A 22,965-nucleotide genomic window follows, 5' to 3' on the forward strand; every position below is an offset into this window, starting at 1 on the left:
TATTTGGTGCAATTGTAGCATACCTGTTGTTACATGCGGAACCAAAGGGCACAGGGCAAACGCCCCCTCAGATGCCGGGGAGACGTTTGTAAATGTGTATGTTTATTTAATATGCACAAAGAATCCAAGGTGGGCGTTTTAAAACTGTTGTGATAATAGGGGCAATTTCTTACCTCCCGCCATCAGCCTTCTTGGGATGGAGAAAAATGCGCGCGGGGGGGGGGGTGATAAGGAGAAAAGTGGGGTGGGGTATGATGGGAGAGACCTGTCTGCTGAAAGAGGTTTGTGCAGAACATCTAAAAGAATAAGCCAGGTATCTTTACTACACGCCCCATTTAAAACTCATAAAAGGATAGAAGAGAAAGCAGATTAAAACCATATGGGCCAGGGGGAAATCCACAGCGATCGTAGGATGTAATCGCCTTTGATTCCAGCAGATATATAGCCCAGCAGGAAGATACCTTCGCTTGTAGGAAGATACCCTCTCTCCACCTCTTTTTTGGCGGGGGGGGGGAGGCGGAGATGGGGCTTCGCTTCTGTGAGGTGCCTCCGCATCACCTTGTGGGTGTTTTCTGTCTTCCAAATGCACTCTGTATCCATCTCGACGCCGGCTGATGAGCTTTCGAAGTTTCCTCTCGGGATCCACAGACAATGACACACACACACAGAGAGAGCCAGCCACGATACAAACACGTTAGCATGCCTGCATCTATCCATACAGCACATAATTTCAGCCCCCTCTTGGCGAAATTCCTGCCCGGCTTGCTGATTTATTTTTTTTTAAGGGTGCACAGGGGGATGGGTCTGGAATGGGGTTTCTTTCCTATAGCTCTGGTCTGGTGCCCATTGCGTGTGTCCTCCTTTCCGCGGAGGTCTTTCTTGCCAGATTGCGGCCGCTCTTTCAGCCACTTACTTAGATGAAATACACAAGCAGAGTGTCAGTTTCAAAGCCACGGCAGCAGCAGCCGCCGCCGCCAGAGGAGCGATGATCGTCCTCCGCTTTTGGTCTTGAAAACTCCGAAGCGGGGAGAACTTTGGTAAAAGCAGCGGAGAAGCGTAAGGCTGAATTCGGCGCCTCTTGTAGCTTGCTTGCTTGCTTCTTTTACACACTGGAGATGCGGGACACATTGGGTTTAAATAAAAAAATGGCAAAACCCAAAGAGGGGATAGATTGGAGCGGGTCGGGGAGGCGGCTTAGCTGAGAAAAGCCAATTTCTCCAGACTGGCTCTGAACAGTGGGTACCCATCTGTCAACTAGGTAACCGGCTCTTTCCTTCTGAAACTAAAGGATCTAGGAATGTTCTAAATTTCTGACCCCCAGATTCACTCGCGAGCAAGTTCCATTGAAATCTGCCAGAACCATCTTCTTATCAAGTACTGTTATGTGTACTGTTATGTGTCCTTTCGGAAGGGTTTTTAGAAAAGAAAGAAAGAAGTGTAAGTTAATAAGCTTGCTGATTATTTAAACTCACCCGGGAAAGAGTTGCTCTGCAGTCCACAGACCAGTGATTTTTATTTTTTATTTTAACTGTGTAATTACGGAGAAGAAAGGGGGGTGACTCCCAGGCTGCAAGCCCATGCTCTTGGGACCTAAGACCCATGGAGCAAAATGAGGCTTGCTTTCAGGCAAACGTGCGTAGGTTTGAGGTGCTGCTCCCCAGGAATAATCTCCGGCTCCGCGCACACGTTGCAAGCAAGGCCCTAAGCTTGTTTTACTCCGGAGTAAGTCCTGTTAAATTCAATGGGGTCTCTCCAGGATTACCACGCTGCGCTTTTCTTGCACCCCATCTACTCCCCCCTCTCCTCGCCTCATTTCCACCCCCCGCCCCTCCACTGCCTGCATGTAATGGTCAAATTATGCCCATGAGGGGGCAACCCGCAACCCAGTTGAACCGAATGTCTTCCAACCATTGACTTCTCTGGCACAGAGTTATCTGCACATGTTGTTTTGCCGTGGAAGACAAAGCAATGCCAAAACTTCAGGGGGCGGGAGAATCCCCCCCCTCATCCATTCTGTTGAAATCTCTCGGAGAAAGAGGTGGTGGACTTCTTTCTCTCAGTGCCTTGACTTGTAGTTGTTAACTCTTCGGAACAAAGGGAGGGGGGCGAGGAAGGAGGCGGGGAGCGGGGGAAGATCCTGTCATGCAAATCCGGATTCAGAGCAAGCAAGTCTCCTGGGGTTTCTCTCCCTGCATATTTATCGATTTCTCTCTCTGATCGCTGCTGCTAATTCTTTTTATGCGTTTGAAGGGTGAATTCTTGACTGGAGGAAACGCCTGCTTTAAATAACAATAAGAGCAATCATATAATAAAAGAGCGCCGCGTCTTTTGGTGTGTGTTTATATGTTGTATGATTACGCCGTAATTAGACGGTCTTCAATATAAATTCGTGGTAAAATTTCCTTTCCTTTATTTTCTTATAATTGGAAAGAGGATTTCTAGGGGACACACGAAAATCCTCCAGAGAAGGTTGGGACTCGTTCATTTTATTTATAGCTACGATGTAGAACAGCTAGTCTACTCGGGAGTAAGCTACGTTAAATTCAATGGAAACCGTGTAAGCTCATATAGGGCGGCAATTCAAGCCTACGGAAGTAAATTTCCGGCTGGTAAGCTTGCTCACACGTCCCATGGGAGCAAATCCTATTGGACACGGTGGGACATACTCCTGAGTAAACAGGTGTATAGGTTATGCTTTGTATTTTACTTTATTCCTCACGTGACTCACCTCTTTGGAGATTCCCTGAAGCCCTTCCAGGAAATGGAAGATGGGGGCTAGATTCTGTGCTTCAGCCACCGGATCGCACAGGGTTCTTGTGTACCTTTAAAAACTGCACTATGCTGGTGGCGTTTTGTATGTGTGTGTTTGTAAAAAGTACCCCCCCCCACACACACTATAAAGCATTTCTTTGGGGCAGGGGTGGTATGCTTTATATGCAAAAGGTCCCAGGTTCGGTTCCCGACCTCTCTAAGCAGGGTGGGAGAAAATCTTTGCTTGGAATTCTCAAGAATTGCTGCCAGTCAGTGTGGACAATTCTAGGTTGGATGAACCAATATTCCTGGTATAAGGCAGCTTTTCGTGGGTTTTGTATGTTTTCAGTTTTCCTCTCAGAGAATACATAACTGTCAAATTCGGAGTTCTATTTATTTTTCAGCCAGACCACCTGCAAAGTTTCGATCATTCCCACTGCTTGAGATATTAGCAGATAAAATGGGGTTGGGAGGAACCTGGCTGGGAGGCTCTACCCACAAGAATTGCGTTAAGCAATTGGCCGAAAGAAGGACGATTTCTACTGCCCTCATCTCTCTCTCTCTCTACCCCAATGAGAATTGAGTGCAACCGTCAGTTCGGTTTTATGCACAGTGTAAATCCCAGACACGTAGTCTCCACAAATGCAAACCCCATTGAGCTCAACGGGGCACTTCTGACCCTCCAGATGTAGCTGGACTCCAACACCCATCACCCCCCCCTCCAGTATGGCTAATGATCAGGGAAGACGGGAGTTGTAGTCTAGCAATACCTGGGTGGGCAAATTACTCCGTCCCTGAATTGTATAGCCTTAGTGCACTGCAAACTCCTGTGGTCTGCGGTGCTTTTCCTCCGCCTTGGGAATCTGGGTCTTGATGAGCGCCGCAGCAGAGGCGAAACCGATTTTTAAACTGGGTTATTGTGCAGTGACATCCCCCACCTCTTTAATCAGGGATCCTGGGGGTGTAGTAAGAAGTAGCGAGACTGAAACATCAGGAAATGAAGAAGGAAATGGTGAAGAGGAGAGGAGCTGGCGGTGAGCAAATCAAGAGAAACAGCAAGCCGGCTGGGGGGAAAAAATCCCCGCCAAAGCAGCGTTCATTTTCCGCTAAGAGCACAGGTAACGTTTGGGACTACATTACCCAAGCGCCTTTCTTCCAGCAAGCCCCGCCTATCTCTCTCTCTCTCCCCCGCTTATTGGTGTTGGCCTTTGGCGTTCTGCCGGACGCGTCGTCCCGATTGGCGGAAAGAGCCTGCCACTCGGCGTTGCTACAGAGACGCCAGTCAAACCTGGGCGAAGGCGCTATGGCCCCAGTGGACAGCTGCAGCCTCGCGCCCTGCTCGGGTTCTTTCCTGGCGCTTGCAAAGGAGGGATCCGGAGTGGAAAGGTGAGCAGGGGCTGGGCGGGTGGACTGGAAGGCAGGCAGGCAGACATCCTCTAGGGGGAGGAGCAGAGCTGTGCATCCCCCCTTTGCAATGCTGTGGCTCGGGATGCACCCCCCCCCCTTCTCTCCGCTGATTAAGGTCTGGGGTAGGATGGCTCTACCTGCCTTAGCTCTTGTTCCTTGCTAAATTCCTCCTGGTTTTGCAGCACGCTGCAGGATGGGCTTAGCTTGCTTTTGATGTAACGATTGCAAAGCCATTCATTCATTTTTTAAATTATTTTTTGAATGGGGGCGGCGGCACTGAAAGAATGCAACCGTGGTGCTCAACGTTTTAAATAAAACAGATCATTATTAACCCAGTGTTCAAAGCGAGGTCGTCATATTTTCTCTTCTAAGATTCCCGGATCAGGTATTTGGGATACCCGTTCAGTCTCTCTCTCTCTCTCTCTCTCTCTCTCTCTCTCTCTCTCTCCCCGGGCTTCCCTGCTCTCTCCTTCCCCTCCCCAGCAGAATAAGAGCTCAGCAAATTTGTGCATCGAGGTGGGTGGGGGAGAAGCAGAGCAACCCTACTGCACATAACAGAGGTATCTTAATACGGATTAATTACCATCCCAGCCACCTGAGCATATTTCGTGGTGGGTTTTCCTTTCGTGGTTGGTGGTTTCTGAAAGTTCTTAGTGATTGATTAAAGTGGAATAGAAGTGTGTTCTCAAGTACAGTAAGGGGGTGTGTTGTGTAGGCTGGTGAACAAAGAGTCTCACTTGGAGTAGTTGTGAGTTGAGAACTCATGTGCCTGTGTGTTTCTTAACACTTCTTCTTCAGGGGTTAATTTTGCATATATCCTGGTGTGTGTGTGTGTCCTTATGGAGATGCTCCCCCAAAGTACCTGAAGAGGTGGGGCAGCTCCCACTTATCAGTTCCCCAGGCAGTAACTTGTCTTTCTCCATTTCCACAGTCACAGTGGAGTGAGATGGAGTGGGGTGGGGGAACAAAACCAAATCCAAACCAAACAAACAAAATTGAAAAGCAGTTTATTGAACCATGATACTAAAATGATCAATGAAAGCAAGACAGATAAGGTTGTCTGCAGGCTGAGTTGTGTAAGGTTCTGTTTACATGTCTTTTCTTGAAGGACCTCATTCCTTCTTCTCATATTCTCCAGATGGCTACAATTTTACTTCTTCAAGGTTTTGGTTGGTCCTCATCAAATGTAGTCTCTGTGAGGTTTTGCAACTTGAGGCTTACCTGCAAAAAAGTCCCATGAATTGAAGAGGGGATTTCTTCTCAAGTATGTGTGTATTGGATTGCGGTCTTCACCTGCAATCCTACACACTATGTACTTGAGAGTAAATGCTGTGAAATCAATGGGACTTTCTTCCACTTTAGGATCTGGGTGCACATCTGCAGTCTGCTTCCTCAATATTAGTCATATTAAAGTGAATTGAATTGCTACAAACCCAGAACACGGTCCCCAGCTTTTCTTGGTTCAGAGTAATGCCAGCACACAAATTGTGAATGACAGTTGCAAGTAATATTGCTGTATTCTCCTTAGTGAAAAGTTTAGCGTTGCAAATTAATATGCAACTATCAGTGCACAGATGTTCTGTTAAAATAACAGTGACGCAGAACTGTTGCATTCCTATTGTTAGCGATATAAATGTAAATACTTGGTATCTGAAAACTGCAAAACGTTAAAATAAACCCAATGCTTTTCTAATTCCCAGAGTAGCAGTTTGATTTCCTTGGCTAAATATGTATGATCACGTGTGGCTTATTGAGGTTTTTTTTTAGTTCTATGCTGTCTTTCATATAGCTCAGGAGTTTATGAAAATGGCTGTTTAAATTCTGGTCAAAATAAGTAGACCGGCTAGAACCTCCCAGGCATCTTACTAAGGAGGCATTATTTCTCTGTGTGAGTTTGAATATTTTCTAAGGAGATTTTTCTTTTTACATTTCATTTGTCCTAAAGAATCAAGAATCAGATTCTACATTTTTTTTGTTAAGAGTGCATGGTGTTTTGCCTTTTGGAAACATACTGGCTTTCTGTAAAATGAATTCCTTGGCATTCTTACATGCTGAATCCACACAGGTGTGCACTTTGATCAGTTTTCAGCGTGTCTGTGGCACAGCTATTTGTCCCCAAGTTAATTTTTAGTCCTTCAAATCTTTCTCTTCCCTATGCCTCTCTCAAGACTGCCTGTCATAATCTCCCAACAATTGCACTCAGCAAGTAAGATATCATCTTGCAAAGTTTTGAGTGTATTTAATGTCCGTATGGTCTGTGCATATGTGTGTGTGTAGTCAAATGAGTAACCCAATTTGTTTCTCGCTCAATTGCAGCAGAGCTGTTTAAAGAAGCTTTCCACTCCAGTCAGTGACTCAGAGGCAGAAGGTAAGGTGGCTGCTGTGTAATAATAACCTTTTCTTGGTGATTGACATTCTGCTAAAAATGATAAAGCTATTATTATTATTATTTATTATTAATGTGCAAGCTTTGGACTCTGTTTGGTGAATGAGATGCCGACAAGGAGCATGCCGCTCCATTGCAGATGTAAATGCCTTTCATAAGCTGTCCTTGCCGTAGCATTCCTCTTGCTTAGCCACTGCAGTTTTAAGAGGACTGTAGATAATTTTTCAAGGTATTGAAACATTTAGCCGTGGCTTCCTCTGCCGTGGTTGTCACCTCTGCTTTGTGTCAATTGCAGATTCATTTCATAAGGATGTCTCTATTTTCTGCTTTATCTGCACATTGATAGATCCTGCATGACCAGGCTGAGGAAGGCTTTGCTAGGAGATGACTGTGTTTGGAAACAGAAACAGACACACACACAGACACACACACACACACACAGACACACACACACAAAGGAGCTGAAATCTAATCTGCTTTTAGGGGGTCTGTTGGACTCCTTTTGATTAAAGGAAAATATGAGCTCGATCTGGAGATTTCTCCCCACTTCCCTGCATTCTGCTGTGCGTCGCTTTAGCAAATAGTTCCGCAAACGCAGAAGGAACCGTAACATCCTGCTTGATAAGTTTGGCTTCCCTTTGCATGGATCAGTTTGGGACGGCTTTCTTTGGAATTCATGCATCTCTTCGCACTGGGGGCACCTCATGCCTGCCAAATACTTCCACTGCAGTAGTAGCTGCATCTTAGCAAGCAGGGGCAGAACATTATCAAGTGCCTAAAAATGGGAGAGGATGACACAGCTCCACTGTGAGGAGAGCAGAACTGTGATGAGATTTCCAGCCCCCCCTCAGCACACGTCAGCCTGAGCACACATACCTCCCCGTCCCCCACCATCCACACATGTGCATGGCTCTTGACTTTCCCCCTCTCCATATTATCACAACAACTCTGTAAGGGACATTAGGGTGAGGGAGCATGTGTGACTGGCCTCAGGTCACTAAAGGAGCTTCATGGGTGAGTTGGGACTTGATCCCTGGTCTCTCCCAGGTCCTAGTTCAATACACTGACCGCAACACCATTCTGGCTCTTTCTGAATACCTCCATCACTCCCAACTGGGCTTGGGGGCAGAATGTTCTCATGAGCCCTCTAGTAACCCTCACACTTTCAGTTAGACTGGATAATCTCTTAAAGTTGTGATATTTCCCCTCTCCTCTGCATATGGTTGACTCGGAAACCTAGAGATTTGAAATATTTTTGTTTTCCATTCTGGAAGAGTTCATAGTCCCTGTACAGGCACACACTTCTAGAGCTGTATGCTTTGCGTTATTAATAAAAATATTGGCGTGTGCAAATGTCTGTGCAGTGACTTAGTATAACACTCTCTAATTGCAGATTTAATATCCCCATCAAAAAAACAACAAAGAGTCTGGTGGCACCTTAAAGGCCGACAGACTTATTACAGCCGAAGCGTTTGCATTTCTTAGCCTTTTAGGTGCCATAAGACTCTTTGCAAGTTTTGCTGTGACAGACTAACACGGCTCACCCCTCTTGAACTTAAGCTTCCCATTTTACCCATGGGGAAACTGAGGCAAAGAGGGAGTAATTTTCTTTCTTTTTCTTCTCCTTCCAAAGGCCACCCAGGCAGTTAATGGCTGTTATGAAGTTGAACCCACATCTTCTGGACCAGGACCAACCCCTCCAGTTATCTCCTTCTGCCATCTATTTGTGTTAGCTATTTTGGCGTGCTGTTTTAATTTTGCAGATGTGAATAAGAGGGGTTTTCCCTTCCTTTATTTTTTGAAGGTTCACACACACACACACACAAGTATGTACTGTACTGTATATATGTGTGTATTATTATATACATATGCACATATATACATTTCAGCCTTTTAAATAGAATATTACAGATAGATATGGAGGCCTACAAATTCTGAAGTTGCATTATGGGAAGTGGTGGTCTGTTTGCCCTGCGAAACCCAGGCTCCCCCCCGGGGGGGGGGGTGCCAAGTGTGTGTCTAGACAGTGCGGCTGCACGCGGAGGCTCGTTTGATTGGAATTCTCCCCAGGCTGAAAATATTCCTTACACATAGAGTATTAGATGTTGGGGGAAGTCTATCCTAGGGCTCTTCTTCCATGATATTAACCTTGCAGTCCTGTACTCATCTCTTGGAAGTAACTGCCATTGAGTTAAATGGGACTTACTCCTGAATGTATATGGCAGGTGTGGCAAACCTTTTGGCCTTCTAGATGTTCCTGAACTACAAAACCCATCAGCTCCAGGAAGCTTGGTCAATGGTCATGGATGATGGGAGTTGTAGTTCATCAACATCTGGAGGGCCAAAGGTTCCCTACATGCAATAATAGGGATGGGTGAACCTGTCAGTTTTGTTTTTTCTTAGTTCCTCAATTTACTTCCACTCTCCACAGTTCCACATCTGTTGCAAAACTTTTTTTCAAGAGTCCTCATGAAAATTTGTTAGCATCCTACTGAGAATGTCTCCAGTTACATGCCTTTTAATATGCAGTGTTCCCTAAAATGCACATTTTTGCAAAGCAATTTCCCCTAACATTATGCTTTTTTTTTTTTTTTGGTATGTTATTTTCACAATTATATTCATTTCATGGACACTTTGCCCTTGTGCACTGCAAAATTAGAAAGGTGGATTTAACAAGATTGCCAATGTTTCTGTTCAGTATTTGTTTCAAAAATGCAATCCTAGGTAGTTTACTCCTGAAGTGTGAATTGAATCACATTTCTCCCCCATCTCTAAGTGCTGCTAACCCTAATATTTTTGTACAGAAAAGCTTTTTATTTTATTTTTTCATTTTGGTGTCCAAGTACTGCTTCCTCTCAGTGATTTCAAGGTAGATTAAAAAAAGAAATAGAAACCAGGTCAGGTGAGCATAAACAACGTAAAGCAATGCAGATAAAGTAACAGTTAATAATCAGAGAGTGTGAAGTATTTAAAATTAATTTTAAGAGCCTGTGGTCTTTGCCTAGCTTGGATAAAGGACTATGAAGTTGGCAATGGGGTGTTCTAGAATTCCTGGGCAGGATGTTCTGCAGCTGGGTCATAACTATCCCAAAAGTTGCCTCCCTTGTTGATGTTGCCTGTGATGAAAGTGCTACTTGTGGAAGAACATGGTCCAAAGACCTTAGTGTTTGAGTGTAAATGCATGCTCCACTTTTCAATCCAGAGATGCCTCAGGTGGCAAACCATACGGTATAAAAGCAATCTCATTATAAGAAAATTAAAGAACAGTCAAAAACTGCCAATTGGAAAATAGTTTTGAGACAGACAGTGCCTATTGCAATATTAAGGAAATCAGCCAGCCAGACAAAACTAACAAACGCCTCCTGGAATATACAAGTCTTTAATCAGTAGCAAAGAACAAAGCCATTTGAGAGAGTTCCAGACAGATTTCCTTGGGTGTAACTGGTGTAACTCTTGTTCCATCAGCTGTATTTCTGAGGAAGGTGGGATCCTCAAAAGAGCTGCTTCAGCTGATCTGTAAGGACAAGCAGGCTCTTCTGGGAATTCCAAAATATTTAGGATAGCCTCCCCCAATCTCATGTGGTCCAGATGTTCTTGGACTCCAGCTCCCATCAACCACAGCCAGCAGGTCAGGGAAATGTGAATCAGAGCTGAAGATATCTGGAGGACAGCGGCTTATCAGCACCATGTTGAAATGAGCCTGGAAACAAAATGGCGGTCAGGATGACAAAACGACAAAGTAGCTACATAATTCCATTGAACTGATACTGAGGGTAGGTATGGGCAAATCTCGGTTAGCTTCAGTTTCTGTCAGTTTCTCATTTGTCCAATCATAAATTTAGTTATCCACATTCCTACATCAATTTATTAATTTAAAATGTCCTCATGAAAATTTACCAGCCTTTTTGGTGCAAATTTATTCCAATATACACATTTATGTTTGTGATTTCACCCCCTAATATCCATATCTTTGTAAAGCAGTTTCTCCTAACATAATGCAATTTTGCATGTTGTTTTGACTCATACATATATACATTTAATGCATATTTTGCCTCAATATATGCATTTTTGTACACATTACTTGACTGGAGAACTGCATTGCAAGATTCAGAGATGCCTGTGTTTTAGTTTGAGTATTGTAGTAATTAGCAAGGTACCAGGCTCAGCTTCTTGGTGTCAACATGTGCTCAGAGGTGCCCAGTTCTGTAACTCTCAGACTGCATCTGCCTGGCTGAGTCATTGTTTTGTACCTAGTTGGCCTAGGTTAAGCCAGCATAAAGTACACCAGATTCAAACTCCGTTCAGGAATGGAACCGCTGCTGGCTGAGCTGGCCTAAGCCTGGCAAAGGAATGAGCAGCTCAGGATGTAGTGGATCTCTGACTCAGACACCGGATTCCAGGCTCAGGTGGCATTAAGTCCCCAGCCCTGGCTCAGCTAAAGATACACCGACATAACTTGCTCATCATGGCTCAGCTGGCTGAGCCAAAGCTAGCTGAGCCGAGGCCAGAGTAAAAAGGATGTTCTGGAGGTATGGTACCAGTGAGACCCAGGGGTGGGGGGTGGGTGGGTAGGGCTTAAGCAAGATCCTTAACTTGGTCATCTGACCTGGCAACCAGGCATAGGTCGCTATTTTAAAGGCAGCATCCCTGCTGCTGAATAAAGGTTGGAGCTGGTGTAACAGCACACCAGCTGAACTTAAACCAGTTTGCTTTACGCCAGTTTCTTGTGCATAGGACACTTCCCTTGAAATAGCGTTTGAGTTATACCATCCTTTTTGGAAGCTTAGCTAGTGGCTGTTTCAAAACAAGTGGGAGCTGCAACAAAAGGCTGTAGTGTGGAGTCTAGCCACACTGTTTAATTTCCCATTTTCTGTGTTTGAAAGAGGTGGAAGGGCTATAGCTCAGTGGAAGAGAGTTTGCTTTGCATGCAGAACATCCCAGGTTCAATTCCTGGCACTTCCTGAAACTTGGAGAGCTGCTACCAGTCAGGGCAGACAATAGTGAGCTGGATGGAATGAAGGTCCTACTCAGTATAGGCAGCTTTCTATGTTTCCATTTTTCTGCAAAAACAGTCAGCGTGCCATGGGCACTGAGCATGCTCAGCCCTCATTGGGCTGCCCCCCCCATTTTTTTAAAAAAACTTTTGCAAACTTCTCTGAAGCCTGCCTCCCTCTTGTACATGAGTAGTGCTGTTTTGCTATGTGAGTGACAGCACTCATGGCCCAAATGTTGGAACTAGAACGAAGGATATAATCCTTTTCTCTGTGTGTGTTTTTTTTATCCCCTAACAAAATCAGTAAAATCCCAAAACAAACTGAATTACAGTACAGGGTGTCCTGACAAAATGGATTGTTTTTGCCTCTTTGGGTTTTGATGGGACTTGTAGTCCAACAACATCTGGAGGGTACCATACTGGCTCTTTACCGTACCTCAAGTATTTGCCTCTTAATATTTTTCTGTCTGCTATTTCCACTTCTGTCTGAATTTCCCCCACTTCTTTTTGGCAGGCCTTATGTGAATTATATACAACTTATTTTGGAGTCTCATAATTATTTGTTCTTTCTTTCATTACAAAAGAAAGAAAGAGAATAATGTTAAGACATTTACTTAGAAGCAGGTTGGACAAGAGAAGAGAGACGGTTTTCCATTGCTTGGAAAGCAGCACAGATTTTTTTTTCAGCTGGGTGAAAAGCAAAAACTGGCTGTCCTGCTTTGAATTAAATCAATATGCCGGTTGCTGAGTGATTGGTGTATCAGGCATGTTACCCTGAGAAGCAGGTGTAACAGCTCAGAACACTTTTTTCGTCCTCTGCAGCTTTCTCTACGCTTGGGAGTGTTTTCGTTGGCCTTTGATAAGTGCTTAAGCTTTGTCCTGGAGGTTGGAACGGTTCCACCAGTTTGTTCTGACAGGCAGAAAGTCCTTGCCCAAGACTGCCTCCCTTCGTTCCAATTGACGCCCTTGTTTGCTAAGGGCTGCCTCCAGTGCTTGTTACCCTCCGAGTAGACCCACTGAAATGGGTGATGTAGGTCTGTAAATTCTGATTGGCCTACTCTGCAAAAACTTAGTTGGCTGCAACCCAGAAGCTCCGTTGTACAGGTTAGATTCTGAGAAGCTGGTGTTTCATGGGAAATGCCCATTGGTGTCTCCTTTACCTTTGCAACTCTGCATGAATTTTGCACATCCATAGCGCCGCCTAGGAGAATTTGAAAAAAATTGAACTGAGAAGAGTGAAGGATTACGGAAAGTGTTTATGTTGGCGTGTGTGTGAGTGTGAAGGGGGTAAATGCAACACTAGGGAGCTTCCTTTTCAGCTGCTGTTCTGTTAGCATTATTTTATGGGATGTAATTCTTTTATAATTGTTCTACTGATGATTTGCGAATGGTGTTATTTATTAATTATATTCATTTATATCCCACCTTTTCACCTGACTGGGACTCGAGGCAGCTCATGGAAATTAAGACAACATAGGTAAAAAGCTAAAAACACAGGGGGGGGGGAATCATTAATCTCAGATAGAATTAAAAACACCCCCCCCCCACAAATCTACTAAAATACAGATGATAAAAACAAGAAAAACAGACAGCATTATTAAAGCTATTTCCTTTAAAGCAGTTAGCTCCCAAGGCCTGTCAGAATAAAAAGTTCTTCACCTGCTGGTAGCAGGAGAACAAGGTGGGCGTCAGTCTACCTTTTCTAAGAAGGGAGCTCCAAACTTTGAGAGCAGCCATTTGTGCTGCAACTATCATATTCTGTTGCTGTTGCTGTTTGTAAACTGCTTTGGGATTCCCTTGGATACAGAGTGGCATAGAAATACAATCTATCAAATCTAAAGTTCTTGTTGGTTACCTTGTCTTCTCCATGCAAGGTAAGATCGGTCATGATAAGAGGTGCTCTGGTTCACTGAAAAATACTCTTATCTTGCCAATCTCTAGGGCCCAGCTGTCCCTGATATTATTATTATTATGAAAGGATTTTTTTAAAAATAAAAAATTACATTAATATTAATCTCATGTGTCTTGCTCTTCCTGCAAGAACCTCAGGGTGGTGTGTGTGTGATTCTGTTTTGACAAACTTGTAAGGTAGGTTAAGTGGAGAAGCAGGGACTGTCCTGAGATTGCGTCATGGCTGAGTGGGGATTTGAACCCACTTCTCCCTGCTCTTGACATTTCAACCACTATCACACCTGGGTGCTGATGGAAAAAATGATAGTTATTAGTTCTCACGTATTTTTATCCCATGTCTCTTTTGATCCACTCCATAATGTTGTGCTCTACTTTACTCACATTTTCATCATCCTGACCTACCTCGGATGGTTCTGAGGATAAACGTGGTAGTTGCAGGGAACGGGACGGGACACCCCTACCCTTTCAGGAAAGGTCAGGTATAGATGCAGTAAATAATAAACACAATAACCCCACAATGAATTTATTTCTCATTGTTTTCACAGTTTTGGGAATGACTGCCCTGTGCCACATGCGAATTGTGTGCCATCTTCATATTCAGTATTGATCATCTTGCTTTTCTATGAGCGTGAACCCTCTCTAGCAGAAGCGGAGAACCTTTGACCCACCAGATATTGCCGAACCACAGCTCCCTTCATCCCTGAGCAGTGGCCATGTGTGCTGGGCCTGATGGGAGTTGGAGTTCAACAGCATCTGGAGGACCATAGCTTCCCTGCCCTTGGCTCTAGGATGCCTTTGATTAACAGCCTGGTATGTTTTGTGAGCAAAACAAAAAATCCTCTCCAAACGTATGATTAGCCACTGTGCTAACGGGTGTGGCAGGGGGAAAGAGGGCAGGCTAGCTGGTTCATGGCAGGCTTGGGAGCCTGATAGAAGGTTTTGAATATTTTCTGCACATCTCTCCCCCCCCCCCCCCGATTCAGTTCATAAACTCTTAATGTTGCAGGGGAATAAAGTGGCTTTGATTATACCCCACACCTTTGTTTTGCCTCTTTATTTCAGGTCTCCTGATGCAAAGGTGCAAATCAGGAGAAATTTGTGTTAAAATGTGAGAGTTTTCAAGAGGGCTTTAAAAATAAAAATAAATAAAAAGTTGTCGAATGTGGCAAACTGAATTTAAGATTAGAAACAGGAGAATCAGAAAGGAAGTGAGATTGACAGATTCACCCATCCCTACCTTTGGCCCTTTCCACCATTTTGTAAAATGTCTGCTTGTGTCCACTCATTTGGCCTATAAATGTAGCTTTCTTTTCTTTCCTCCTTCTGTTTTTCAGGTGTGGTTTGCACGGCTTTCCTAAGGCACACATGGAAGTTGCTCACCAAATGAACGGAAGTGAATGGAGGCATGGCACCACCATCATTTTTATTTTTATTTTTTAAGAAAGCTGAATCCTTGGCCACCCCATCTAGGGAATTCCTAGATTGCTATAGTGAAGAGAATGCGAAAGCATCTTGCTTCTGACAGTAGCCCAACCGCCACCATTGGGAAGCCCGCAATCAGGACATTAAGGGAATTGTCCTGTCTGGTTGATGTCTGTAGCATCTAATACTGAGATATACTGCCTCTGAAACTTTTTCTTTATTTATATATTTTTAACCTACCCTTCCTCCCAAAGTAGCCCAGAGTGGTAAACACAAAAGTGATTAAACACAAAGAAAAAACATATTAAAAAACCCCTCAAAAGCATTAAAAATAAAATCTAAAATGATCCATGTAGCTATTGATTGATCTATCTCCTATGCCATGGAATAACGCTTAGGACAGCTTTCCTTCTGCAACCTGGTGGTGTCCTTACATTTTGGACTACAACTCCCATCAGCCCTGGCCAACATAATAATTAGGGATGTTGGCTTTTGTTGATTGCTATATATTGTCTGATTTGGTATTTGTTTTGTTATGTTTTTAAAACTAATAAAGCATTAAAAATAATAATAATTAGGATGTTGGGAATTGTAGTCCAAATCATCTGGTGGATGTCAGGTTGGGGAACTGTAGCATAGGAGAAAAGCACTATATGAAGAATAATTATCAGCATTTGTCATTAAATAAGCTAGCTTAGTGTTGTTTTGCTGTTTCTAGAAATGTCCTATAGGTGACACAACAACATTTGGAAGCTCAAGAGTAAAATAGCTTCTTCACTGTATCCAGAATAATAAATTCTTTATTATATGTGATATAATGTAAGTTTCCCTACAGGGATCTGGGGGGCCACTGTCAGAACTAAGGGGGCCAGAAGCCTGATCTCTCCATATGAGGCTTTAATTATGGTTTTGATTCTGTCTTTAATGTATTAGTTATAATGATACCTCACCATTCCCCTGAGGAGCTTAAGGTGGTGTGCATGATTCCCTTCCTTCCCATCTTGTGCCCCACAACAACCACAGGAGGTAGGTTAGGCCCAGAGACCTTGGCCCAATGAATCTTCATGGCCGAGTGGGGAATCAAACCCTGGTCTCTCAGGTCGTAGTCTAGCACTCTAGCTATTACAGCACCACACTGGATCTCGTTAGGGGGGGGGGGAATGGCTTAGATTTTTCTGCCCAGGTTTGTTTGGGGAACTTCCAAATGAAAGCAGAACACAGAAGCCGCTGTTTTCCCTATCTGCGTCTACATCTAAAGTGCTGCCTTGATTACACTTTAGAGCACAATCCATCTTCAGAGGTGAATTTATAGAGAATCTTTATGAGGAAGAACAGCCATTGATTTGTTCTGAGCTTGCGGACGAAGCCAAGAGCCGACTCTTCGATTGGCTAAAATTTACTTAACTCCGTTAGCATTTTTAAGACGGGAGGCTTGTTTTACGTGGGACGGATTTCCTGCACAACTAGGAGCGGTGAGTGATGTTGACGGCAAAGGCAGAAGCGCCTGCTAAGTGTTTAAATGATGACACCATTATGTGAAGTGATTTTTGAAATGAGAAGATTTCGGCCCAGAATTACCGCGGCTCTCTCATCTCCTTTTCAAATCTTTACTTTGCCGGCTACGCGGATGATGATTGATTTGTTTGTGACAGATTGCAGGAAACAGCCATTGATTTTTCAATATTTTTACCTTAAAATTATTTACAGTTGTAACCATGGGGATGTATTTCCATGGGCTGTTGGCTTCTGAAAGACGAGGGATAATATTCCCTGGTCCCTGACAAGACAAATTACCTGTAATGAGTTCAGTAGCTGAAGGGTATGCTTTTATTTTAAAATATGTCAATAACCTCAGTGACTAAACGAATATTGATTCAGCATAATGAAGCCTGAGTAATGTGAAAATGAGCTCTTCAGGGGTAGGCAAAGGGGGAAGGCTATCCCCCTCCTTTTTCTTTCCCTTGCTTACAGCAATGACGCTTTTCATTCTTTATGGCTAGCTGTCGAAAAATATGCAGCGTTATAAACAAGTCACTGGCTGTTAAACAATAGAGGGAATAAACGGAGGCTCTCGACCCCAAAGGCTGGTATGCGCAATGCATTTCTAAGATAGCAAGAACAGTCTCGGAAGCCCATTCTCTGTCTTGAAGCAACGCTCTGCATATGGAAGTTTCAACCAAAATTGCATTCGCCACACAAAGCCTGAAATGCTAGGGACTCATTAAGATCTGTTCTTCAGGGTGAATATTTGGGCAAAATTTAGTCTGTGTGTCCAGGAAAGAGAGGGAAGTGTATACAGTGGCGTAGCGTGGGGGGTGCAGGGGGGCCCGGCTGCACCGGGTGCAACATCTGGGGGTTAGGGTTAGGGGGCGCAAATCCCCGGGTTAGGGGGCACAAATCCATGGGTTAGGGGGCGCAAATTACTTGCCTTGCCCCGGGTGCTGACAACCCACGCTATGCCACTGAGTGTAGAAGTCCAAAAACAGCTTCTCCAAGTTGCTGTTTTCTCCTCCTGCCACCCTGCTTTGTGGTTAAAGTGTTGGACTAGGACCTGGGAGACCCAAGTTTGAATCCCTACTTGGCCATGAAGCTTGGGCCAGTCACTGCCTCTCAGCCTAACCTACCTCACAGGGTGGTTGTGGGGATTAAAATGAGGAAGGGGGAGAACCATGCACGTCACCTTTTACTCCTTGGAGAAAACGGCTGGATAGAAATGCAATTAAAAATACAATAAACTAGTCTCAGCAGGTGCTGGTAGGTAGCTGTAGTACTTTGTCCCCACTTCTCCTGCCCTGCCCATCAGAACCCTGCATATGCCATGTGGATGTTGCTGGACTCCAGCTCTCCCTCATCCTCAGCCAGCATGGCCAAAGGCCAAATGTGATGGAAACAGTACAATCCACCAACATCTGGAGGGGTACGAATCCTCCATCCCTGCCCAACAACAACAACAACAACAACCGCCACCCTGTGAAGAAGGTCATTATTGCTATCTCCATTCTACAGGTGAAAGCTGGAGGCTGGCACATGGTGGTTTACCAAGGCAACCTTCCTCAATTTGCAGGAAGTCTCAGCTTCAGTCACCTGCATCTTCAAGTCAGGTTGGACATGTCCTTTTTCTGAATCCCTGTTGGGGCCACTGACAGCCCATGCAGACAATGTCAGTCAAGATGCACCAATGGCCTGATGTAGCATAAGGCATCTTCCTCCGTTGCTAAAGATACTGCATCAAGTGCCATGGATTTCTGCTTTGTATTGTGCGCTCAGGTGCTTATTAAACACTGGTCCATAAAAATAATCTGTCAGCTGCTCATTTAAGACGTTCCCCCCTTTTTCATCACCTGTCCAATCCAGTTTTGCTTCCATAACATTGGCATTTTATTTTTCAAAAATCAACCTTTGATGGTTATATTCCCCTTCCTGCCCGGCAGTTATTAGAAAGAAAAAGATTCCTTAATAATATAAGCTACCTCTAGTTTCTCCTCTCTCTACTTCCAAAATGAATTCTTTTTTTATTTGTCATGTAGGAAAGGCTCCTATATCTATGGGTTGGTGACAACAGCTGGTGCCACAGACTTCGTACATAATTCAAAAATAGTGGAAGCATTTCCCCCTCTCCTCTGCTTTATTTTCTGTGTGCACACATTTCATTTCCAGTGTGGTTCCGTTTGCCTTCATTTGATCTGATCGCTGCTTTGACCTACCATATTTTATCTTGGTGTCCTTTAGAAGGACCATATGCCACTTCCCTTAGTTACCTTGTATGGTAGAAAAGGGGAAGTAAATTATTCCTGAGAAATTGCTGCCAGGCTTCCCTCTTCAGTGTGTGGAGCTCTAAAAGGCTACGGGCACCCATTCACCCGGGTTCAACCTTTGAGCATTAAATGGTTGTGCATAGGTGTTGTGGGACTGCTGGAGATGCACCCGATGGATTCGCAGTCTTCCCTCCCAGACTCATCTGCCATAAGCCCAAGCATTCAAGACGGGAAAGTCCCAAGGGAATAAATGGGGATACAGCTTAAGGAAGAATTATGGTTCGTACTGATCTCAGTATTTGAAAGGAGCTCTGTTAGATCCATTTTGCACTGCACCATAGGCACTAGGGTGTTTGCAGCTGAAAAACCTGTAAAATAAAAAGGAGCAGAACAAACTCTTAAAATCCTGATGGATGTGCACAAGGAAGTTATGATATCTGGAGATATCCCCACTTTCTACAGATGCCTTTCTTCCCTTTGAACTTGATCTCCTTTCTTCTAAAAGCACCAGTCAGATGCTGTAACGGAAATCCTGTGTTTTACGAGAACCCTTGGGCTTGCCGATCAGAAGGTCAGCACTTCGAATCCTTGTGACGGGGTGAGCTCCCATTGCTCGGTCCCTGCTCCTGCCAACCTAGCAGTTCGAAAGCACGTCAAAGTGCAAGTAGATAAATAGGTACCATTCTGGCGGGAAGGTAAACCGTGTTTCTGTGCGCTGCTCTGGTTTGCCAGAAGCAGTTTAGTCATGCTGGCCACATGACCCAGAAAAACTGTCTGTGGACAAATGTCAGCTCCCTTGGTCAGTAAAGTAAGATGAGCGCCGCAACCCCAGAGTTGTTCGCAACTGGACTTAACTGTCAGGGGTCCTTTACCTTTTTAAATAACATCAGTGGCCCATCCAGTACAGCATCCAGTTCTTATAGTGGCCAACCACATCCCTGTGGGAAACTCTCAAGCAGGATTTGACCACAAGAGCACTCTCACCTCCTGTGGTTTCCAGCAACTCATATTCAGAAGCATTGCTGCCTTCCAACTGTGGAGACAAAGCATAGACATCATGGCTAGTACCTATCAGTAGCCCTCTCCTCCATGAATTTGTCTAATCCTCTCTTAAAACCACCTAGGTTGATGGCCTCCTGTGGGGGTGAGGTCCACTGTTTTATTTGCTGCATAAAGAAGGACATTTTCTGTCCTAGGTCTTCTAACACTCAGCTTCATAGGCTGTTTCTGAGTTCTGGTGTTATGAGAGAGGGTGAAAAGCTTTTCTCTGTCCGCTTTCTCTCTGCCATAGGAGCCAACTCCTAGGGGCCTAGGACCCTTCAGCCCCCCCTAAAATATTTGAGGGGGCTGTCCTGCCAAAGTTGATGGGCATTGCCATTCAAATGGTGTGTGCGCCACTTCTTGTGATCAATTATAATGGGGCGGGGTTTACCTACCTGTCCCTCCCCCCAATATTTTATTCAGGTTGGCACCCCTGCATAATTTTATAAACATCTGTCTGCCATACCTTTTATCTGAACTAAAAGGTCCCAAAGTGATATGAGACAGTAAGTGAACCAGAACTCAGACGTTCTTAAAAATGTGCACTTCTCTGGAATTTGCAGTGCAGTTCTCCAGCCACCTGTTGTGTGCAAAAATTCCTATACTAGGGTAAAGTATGCATAAAATGGCACATATTGGTGAAAATAAAGTGCAAAAATGCATTATATTCGAGAAAAATTGCTTTGCAAAAAATGTATATTGGGCAAAATTGTGTACACAAATGTGTGAATTAGGGGAAACTTGCACTAAAATCTGAAGTTTTAATGAGGACTTTTAAAAAACTGAAAATGTGGATAATTGAATGTAAGATTGGGGTGGGGGGTGGGGAACAAGAAACGTAGAGAAGCTTAAATTGACCTATTTGCCCATCCCTAAATCTTGTGTGGGGCAGGTAGCAACGTGGCTGGGAAGGAAATTTTTGAGAAATTGGAGGACCAGTTTCAGCACAGCAGTAAATCAGTTTTGCCCCATGAAAAATGGTGAAATTCAATGAGTTATCCTTAGCCACTTCTTAATTGGTAGCCATTGGGAAGAAGGTACCGGTAAGTGTTAGCACTTCCTTGCTCCAAATCTGAATCCTGCAATGCCGGGAGTTAATAGCAGATGCAACCTTGGGATTCATGACTGATCATCTCTTTCCATCAACCTAAGATTTGAGCTTTGCCTGAAGTCTAGAGTCTTCAATTGCCACACACGGTCTATTTTTAATCCCCTTCCAGAAAACAACTTTGAAATGGGTTTGCTCCTGCTGCTGCTTAATCTTCCATGTGTGGTTCAATAGACGTACCATGTAGTTATCCTTAATTAAACCTGCGTAACACTAGACTTGTGTGTTTCATATATAGCATAGGAAAGGGCTGCATTAGGTCAGAGACTCAAAATCGTACCTCTGAGTGCACATAATGACCCGGCATTAGCGTTTAGGTTTGCAATGCTGTTTATTTAGCAACTCAAGATAGAAAACAAAATGTAATCTTGGAGCAGACAGAATCCATTTTATATATATATAAATACTCCAAATAATAGGTTGGTTTCTCCCAGACTTCCTGGCTCTACAATGATTGCTGTATTCTGTGTGAATATTTCTAGATCTCAAACATTTTTGACTTGCTTGCTTTACTGTCTATTTTTGCTACACACACACAGACACACACACACACTGTGTGTGTGTGTGTGTGTGTTTTGACAGGACCCACAAAGTACCTTTTTAAAACCAGGAACTATATATTCAACTTCAGCACTCTTCTAATTCAGGTTGGAGTGAACAAAGTGTAATGCACTTGCGAATGTTGATGTGGCTGTTCCTCTTTGTCTTAAGATGGGTGGGGACCTTTGGGCCTCCAGATAGTGTTGGACTCCTGTTCCCATCAGCCCTTGCCAGCATGTCCAATGGTTATATTCAGTTGATCAGCCAGAGTGGCTTGCAAGCCAGTACAAAGGGCACCACCGATGCCCTCAGGTGTGCAATATAAAAAGAACATGACACAAAAGGGAAAAGGGATGAGGAGGGAAGAGAAAAGCAAGCAAATTCAGACACCACATTATTAAAGTTAGAAAGTTCCAATAATAACCAGCTGTTAAGGAAACAGGTTGCTCACAGTTCAGAAAATAGGCCTTGCCAGGCTCCTGAGAAACAATCTGCCTAACCAACCTTCCTAGAGGTGGATATAATGTAGCTGGAAACTGTTGACCTTACAGCAGGGGAGTCTTTTGCAGTGAACCTTCCCCACTTTTCCCAGCTTGAAAAATGTCTTTGTTTTGAATATGGGGCGGCTGGGCCACCTACCACCTTAATTTCCTGAAAGCATCTATGCATATTAAATTTGCACCCACAACTTTGATGCAAATGTTTGTGTCATGACCTAATGCTGTGAGTCCTTTAAGTATCCAGCATCACCCCTCCCTTTCAGAGTAGGGGCAGGGGTGGGGAACCTCAGGCTTGCGGGTGGGTCAAATGTATCTCCCACCATGGCTCGCTCTATCCAGCCCCCACAAGGAACGCCCATCACTGAGTAATCTTGCCTGTCTGGAATATGTCCTTCTTCATATTGTCATTCATATTAATTATTTTACATTGATAGCTTTCTCCCAAAGATCTCAAAGCATGATGCATGGTGCTCCCCCAGGTCCTCGTTTTATCCCCACAACATTTTTTTTAAAAAAAATACACAATACACTGTTTTAATTGATACAGCTCCATTTATGTACATGACACACTGCAGTGTAAGCATAAGAAGAAGGCAGCTCCCTGTCCCAAGGCGTCTGCAATTGAAATAACTTTAAAGATAATTCTGCTCTCACTGAACAGAAAAGCAGTACAGTGATACCTCGGGTTAAGAACTTAATTCGTTCTGGAGCTCCATTCTTAACCTGAAACTGTTCTTAACCTGAGGTACCACTTTAGCTAATGGGGCCTCCTGCTATCGCCACCATGCAATTTCTGTTCTCATCCTGAAGCAAAGTTCTTAACCCAAGGTACTATTTCTGGGTTAGCGGAGTCTGTAACCTGAAGCGTCTGTAACCTGAAGCATCTGTAACCCCAGGTACCAGGTTAGGAACCTACAGGAGCACTGATGCCATAGTGATGCAAAACTGAGAAAATACAGATGCACACAATCTCCATAAGTGCCACGTGCACAGAACTTCAATAATCGGCTTTCATAGACCTCAGAGTATGAGAAGAAGTAACCCATGACCTTCACCAGGGCTGGGCGACCATTGGATGCCACTGAATTCCCAACAGTTTTAAACTGATTTTAATACTGTAACTCACCATGGGACCTTGGGCTAAGGAATGG

General features: G+C 44.1%; 1 long non-coding RNA gene across 2 annotated transcripts; it reads right to left on the reverse strand.

Moving 5' to 3' along the window:
* Window positions 1-9,909: 9,909 nt before the first annotated feature.
* LOC309346511 lies at window positions 9,910-14,820 on the reverse strand. 2 transcript variants are annotated; one of them, XR_014158651.1, is made up of 3 exons: window positions 14,686-14,820; window positions 12,963-13,022; window positions 9,910-10,244 (listed from the first exon to the last, which is right to left on the reverse strand). It is a non-coding gene; the product is annotated as an uncharacterized lncRNA (long non-coding RNA). The 2 variants fall into 2 exon arrangements; XR_014158652.1 differs by lacking the exon at window positions 12,963-13,022 and having other exon boundaries at window positions 14,686-14,817.
* Window positions 14,821-22,965: the final 8,145 nt, after the last annotated feature.

This window comes from Podarcis erhardii, assembly GCF_964252035.2.
Source record: "Podarcis erhardii genome assembly, chromosome: 7".
NCBI classification, from domain to species: Eukaryota; Metazoa; Chordata; class Lepidosauria; order Squamata; family Lacertidae; genus Podarcis; species Podarcis erhardii.